Source organism: Aptenodytes forsteri, unplaced genomic scaffold, assembly GCF_000699145.1.
Source record: "Aptenodytes forsteri isolate BGI_AS27 unplaced genomic scaffold, ASM69914v1 Scaffold56, whole genome shotgun sequence".
Taxonomy (NCBI): domain Eukaryota; kingdom Metazoa; phylum Chordata; class Aves; order Sphenisciformes; family Spheniscidae; genus Aptenodytes; species Aptenodytes forsteri.
In genome coordinates, this window is record NW_008796213.1 from 2,606,384 (window position 1) to 2,613,076 (window position 6,693).

A 6,693-nucleotide genomic window follows, 5' to 3' on the forward strand; every position below is an offset into this window, starting at 1 on the left:
TCTATTTATTTAAATAAAACAAATGAAAACTGGCTTTCTCAAAGGAAAACGGCAAACTTGGGCAAACAACTTTGACAAAGAAGATAAAGACTTGGTGAATGAGCATAGGAAGGCCCTTCAGTGCCATGGAGAAGGACAGGCAGGGGAGACAGGGCTAAACTATGCACAAGGACTGGCCTCAACAGAACAGATTATCCATTTCCAATTTAGATTCTTTGCACAGAAAGTGCTGATGATTGGTCATGCGGATATTCCCAACATCTTCAGCTGGACTGTCCATAAAAGATAAAGTCTCTTACGTAAGGAAGGACATCCTAAGAGAGGCTGTGAGACTGTGAATCTATCCAGCTCAGGTGTTAGCTAACCTTGTGATATTTTTGTATTGCACTACATTTTTTAAAAGACTTTTCTGTTCAGTACAGAATTTTAATTTGTGTCTTACTGGTGATTGTGCTGCCTGCAGAATTCCTTTTCTTTCCCTGTCCTAAGACTATTTAGTGATATTGATGTGCTTTATTGAACTACAGCTTTGTTCCAAAGGCTGCACTTTGGAAGAGTATGAAATAATCTCTGTTATTAATTCATAAAACTTTTTGTGATGAGAGTTACTCTACATGTATAGTCTCATTGTTGGTATTTAAATTTGAAAACTGACTGTCCACAAAGGAGGTATCCCCTGTATATTTTGTTGGTTTCCTAACCTGTTTGCCCATGTATCTTTCACTCCTCCCAATAGTTTTTGAAGCTATTGGATTCTGGCTATGATTCAGATAGCTGAAAGATATTAAATTCCCAGTAGCTGTGTGAGTATGGATAGCAGGCTGAGGGGACAGATACTAGCAGTAGTAATGCTATTGGTAGAAAAGCAAGAACTCTGCCCCTTACCCATTCTGAGAGGCAGCAACCAGCTGAGCAGCCGGTGTGCACCCTTTGGCTTGCCAAGCCTTAAACACAAAGTTCTCGGACAGGAGCGGATTAGTACAGGCTATAAAAGAAAACTGGGCTTGGGAACATGGGAGTACTATAAAAGGTGTGGGTTTGTGGGAGATAAGACAACATAAATTCGCAGCTTTATCAGTCCCACTGCTTATGAAATGCTGCCCATCCACATTTAGTATTTGAATGTGTTACAGTTGGTGTTTAGTAAGGCTTATCACTTTTCATGCATAGATGTCTAGAAAAGGTGTTTTCAGCTCTATTTAAATTAAAGAAAACAGGGATATAGCAAGGTCAAAAGCCCACAGGAATACTGGTTCCTAATGCTGTGATTTATCTGTAGGGCCACTCCTCCTGTTGAAACTTCGAGGACCTCTGCTCTCTAAGACACCATTCTGGTAAAAGAAAAGCAAAAAATGAAAAGTCCAGAGCCATGAAGCAGTGTGGAGAGAAGTGGCCATACTCTTCTGCTCACCACCATTACAGAGCAGCATTATAAATCTAACAGAAAAAGGCCCATCTCATTATGTATAGCCCTTCTGATACTCATGAGCAATACAGACTTTATCACACAAATGTAGTTCGTGTAAAATGTGTATTAAGTTTATACTTGACAAGCTTTGGTACATTATTTCACCGTTTGTTGATCCTTGCTTCTATATTCCTCAGCTCCATCTTGATATGCATGCCCCATATTGGTGGGCAAATGAAATACTTGCTCTAGTCAAGTGCTAAACAAATTCTTCCTTCCTGAATGTGAAAGCTGTAAAGAAACATGGAATGTAGTATATTATTAAAAATACTTGTTTTAGGTAAACATAGTAAAAACACTGAGCCACTATGTTTGTCATCTCAAACTTGCCATCTGTGGATGATGAGTGAGGGAACTATATATAGAAGTGGGCTAACTGTGTACAGACTTCCTTAATTTTATGGGGCTACAAATGCATTAACATCTCCTGATGGCTTAAAAGAAGCAGCAAATTACAGTCCCACTTTGCTGGTATGTGTCCTGTTAACCAATGCCTTGGGAAAAGTGAGCTTTTCCTACTTATTGCAGGTTAAGGGGAAGAATAAAGGAATAAAATCCCCTCATTTCACAGAGCCTGTGCCCAAAGCCTGTGCAGGAAATGCAGATTTGTAAAGAGGGATATAAAGGTTGCCTATACATTTATGATTCTTTTTTACTTTTGCTTTCTAGAAATATTTCTGGAAATATTTCTGGAATGGCTAGCAGCTTCATAAAAACAGTGAATTTTAAGCACACAAGATCTGGGCTGTACAGAATAAGGACTCTGAAGCAGAAGTGAATAAGCATTACTCCCATAAACCTGGAACTAAAAATTAGACTCAAGTCTTTGGGACATGGAAAGGAAAAAATGTAGTTCTGACCTTTATATGGATCAACACATTTCATACTGTGAATGCTAAGGAGTCACAACAAAGCGCTCATGAGAAAAGTAGGCATAAAGAGCCACCTACAGAAATTCTTCAGTCCGGCACTGAAACATGAAATACATTCAAGCAAGTTAAATGTAGCCTGAGGACTAATCATAAACAAAAAAGTCTGAATTCAGACTGAACTGTGGTTCCCTTTTCAATAGGGAGTGTTTATTCACTTGAATAAATTGAATGGATAATTCAGTGGGAATATTTGTGACAGGTTTTGAGGGGAGTGTGTGTTAGATGGCCTGAAATTGCTGCCTACCTTTTATGCACATTGAGGTGCTTAGCATGTCTTTTTTTACCATTCAGGATTTTTGTGTAGATGCCTGTATGCCTGTCTGCCTCCTGATCATATATCCTGTGTTGTGGAATCAGCAGCTAAATGGTCAAGAATGAAAAATAATCCCTCCTCAAGAGCCTCACAGGTAAAGTGTGGTCACTACAAAAGGAAGAAAGGAAAGGCTACAGTAGGCAGGTGGGACCATATCCAGTTTTATGCTGTGTCTAGAGCCTCAGATTGCCTTAATCCACCTATAGAAGCAGTTTCAGGATTGGGGCCTTTGCATGGAAATAAAAATAATAATTTATTAAATTACATTCAGCTACAGCTTTGTGCTGTCAAAAATTTGTGCCACTTGCTCTATTTAAAGCCTTATAATTAATAACTGGTTGTAAAAATTAAAAAAAGATTTACTAAAAACTCTACAAAGATAATATTGACATGCTAGAGGAATTACAGTTGTCATTTAAGGGCCAATCTGACTGAATGTAAAATTTTGAATTATAGCCAAGTAATACTGTATTTGTGAATACATCTGTGCCATGTTTCTGACTTTATTCTTGATCTTCCAATTTCCTCCTGTTTCACATATGTTTTCTAACACCTCGTAAGCGTTGTAGGGTCAGATGTTTTAGGAGCAGGCTGGCCTGGATTTTCAAAGCAACAGAGTTGTAATTCCCTGCACTGAGTTTTTAACTCTTAGTACCTGTTCTCAGGTTTCATAATGGAAAAGAGTTAAAACACCTCATTTTGTCTCTCCTGTCCAGAGCTGAAACATCAGGTCACTGTCTCTACTGGTAAGTTTTCTCTGCCAGAGATGGCTGATACCATGAGTTTCCAAAAATATTTTAAGGGACTTTTGTACCCAGTGTTGCTGGGAGTCCTTTCCACATCTCTCATTGCACAGTTTATGTCCCAAGGGCTTAGAAATGCAAACTATGCAGGCTGACCAGGGCTTAAGTTTTCTAGTCTTTAGGGGACCTCATTTAGTAGCCACCTGTTTTGAGAAAGTAACCGCATTTCTTTTCAGAACTTCTAGGAAATAAATGGTACAAATGCAACAGTTACTTACTTGACCTGCTTACCAGCACTATGTAGAAGCTGGTCCGTAGGAACAAACCCAATGTATGGCCTTTTCTGTTACAGAACATAAAGGATCCATGCATGCATGGACAAAAGCCATTTCTGGGCAGGCAGTTGCCTGCTGTGTCTCATGTGACAGCTTTCTAGTTGACAGCTTTTACAAGGAGGTGCTTCTCATGGATAAAATAGCAGAATTGGAATAATATGGGCTCTTGCAGAGGTTACCTACCTTTAACTGTCCCTTGCGCAATATAATAACTTTGTCCCTATTTTATGGATGGAGGGGACAGCTGATATTCTAGCTGAGGGAATGTGGGGAAATTCCCACAAGCTCATCTTCTCCAATATATATGTTAAGCATATTATTTTCACAAGAGGAATAAAAAACTTCAGAGCTGCTGTTAGCTAGCTGATTTCACCCTGTCTCTCCAGTACCTCCCAGAATTCAAGGCCCACAGATCTTTATTTCTTAAAGAGCTTTCACCACTACATAGAACTGAAACCTATAAATAGTTTTTCCTGGTAATCAAAATTTAGGCCAGGAGACAAATTTTTGTGGCTAGTTTATTTATGCAACAACTATGGGAATGTTTGCTTGTTTTATTTTTTGAGGGAGAGGGAGTATTGAAGCTATTTGTCCTCTCCTCTGTCCTGTAACTGAAATTTAGTATTATTCATTTCACTTATGTCCTGGTTTTGGCTGGGGTAGAGATAATTTTCTTCCTAGTAGCTGGTATAGTGCTGTGTTTTGTATTTAGGCATACTGCCCTGCCAGCAAGGAGGCTGGGGGTGCACAAGAAGCTGGGAGGGGGCACAGCCAGGACAGCTGACCCAAACTGGCCAAAGGGACATTCCATACCATGTGACGTCATGCTGAACAAAAAAACTGGGGGAAGTGGGCCAGGGGGGCGCAGCCTCTGCTCAGGAACTGGCTGGACATTGGTCAGTGGGTGGTGAGCAACTGTATTGTGTATCATTTCTTTTGTGTATTCTTTTATCATCATTATTATTTTCCCTTCCTTTCCTGTCCTATTAAATTGTCTTTATCTCAACCCATGAGTTTTACCTTTTTTCTGATTCCCTACCCCATCCCATTGAGGGGGGAAGTGAGTGAATGGCTGTGTGGTGTTTAGCTGCCTGCCAGGTTAAACCATGACAGCTTAACATGCATATTGTTTTAATGTGAAAGTTCCCTGTTTCCATAACTAATGTCAGTGCTGCACACATTTGCCTCTAACTTGGCTGTTGCATCTTTCCATCTCTAAGAGGTTTCCTAGGAAAAGGTCCAAGGACATCCATTTGGCTGTCACATTACCAGCACATAGAAATGATTAATGAAATACCTGTAGATTATCAGCAAAAGCATGAGAAGTGTGTCAGGAACATGAAAAAAATCAGGGTATTCAGAGAAAGATTCCTTTCTTTCCAGGCTATTAGACTAATTTGAAACCTGTTTTGCCTTGGTAACAAATCCTTTGCCTGATAAATGTCCATCACCTAATTTCTGGTTTCACCTTGTCCAGAAAACTTAAGTGCGTGCAGTTCATACAGCAGTAGCAATGGCAGCTGCTTTGTATTTCTATAATGTGAATCAGTGATGCATATACACAAAGGGAGCAGCCTTTTGATAATCTGTATTTCAATAACCAGGCTGCAATGCACTGATTTAAATCCAGGGAAGAATGGGCTGAGATGCTCAGTGATAACATTTCAATTAATTCCTGGTCTTTCATCAGAGACTGTTAATCTTCTGCAAATGACCTCTGTGGTGTGCACACCAGCAAGCAAACTTACCTCAGATGTGAAGGAATAAGAAACTTGGACTGCATAAAGAGAAGGTAGAAGGGATGTTGGATGGAAATTGCTTGCTGTGTATCTGGAAGGGCAAGCATGCAGCTGTCTTTTTTTTTTTTATTCCCAGACTCCATCCTGAAGAATTCCTCTGTCAGCCTTGGGCTGGTTTAGAGCCCTTTCTGTCCTGGTCTTCCTGTGATCCTTTATATTGGAGACTGCACCCTTCTTAGCTAGTTAGTTTGAATCCCTATACTGATGGGGTAGGTTTCTGGTAAGTAACGTGAGGAAGTCATGCTGTGGGGTCACAAACTCCCAACCACAGTTAGTCTGGAACTGGGAGATCACAGTGGCAAAATAAAAACAGACTTTTAAATAATAGTGCAAAATATAGACCTAGGGTTATGCTGCAACGATGAGAGTGAGCTACAGACACCTGACTTTCCCTGCTCAGTATGAGTGAATTGCTTTGCTGTGCATTTAGAATAGAGGATTTAATTAAAAAAGTGAGCTATAAGCCTGACTCAGCCCAGGAGCCATGCATCTGAACAATTTATCCAGTCCTTTTAAAATATTGATGTCGTGGCATGTATAACGTAAAAGTTTTTCTTTCTTTTTTTCTTTTTTTTTTCCTTTTTCCTGAGTCGTCATCCACTGCAGTCAGTGCACCGGCAACAGCAGGTATCAATGCATTATGGATCAGGCCCTATTCTAATACTTTACTTCGGGAATTAAAAGGTCTGTGTTTCACTCGTGGCTATATAGCACCGCTGAGTCATAGGTAGGTAGGTGTCCCCTAATGCATGGGAGTCCCCTGGGACACCCCACAGATGTTCCCATCAGGTCACCTGCAGTCAGCTCCAGGAGCGTTTCAGCTATATGGAAAGTCAGGGGCTTTGGCCTTGAGCCTGTTCTTAAAACACCATGTAGTTGTTCTGCTCACCAAAATTAAAGAGTTATGAGGAGAGGGAAAAACAAAGTGCCAAAACCAATAGTCTGGTTTTTAATTTTACTAACTGGAATTGACTGCAAAACACAGGGTGGGAAGTTACAAAGTTTCCTTTTCTTTTTCACTTAATGTTCGCTGTCCTGATCTCATACAGACACCTTTTTCATGATGTCTTTCTCATCAACAGCTGAAAAATGTTGAACAAATT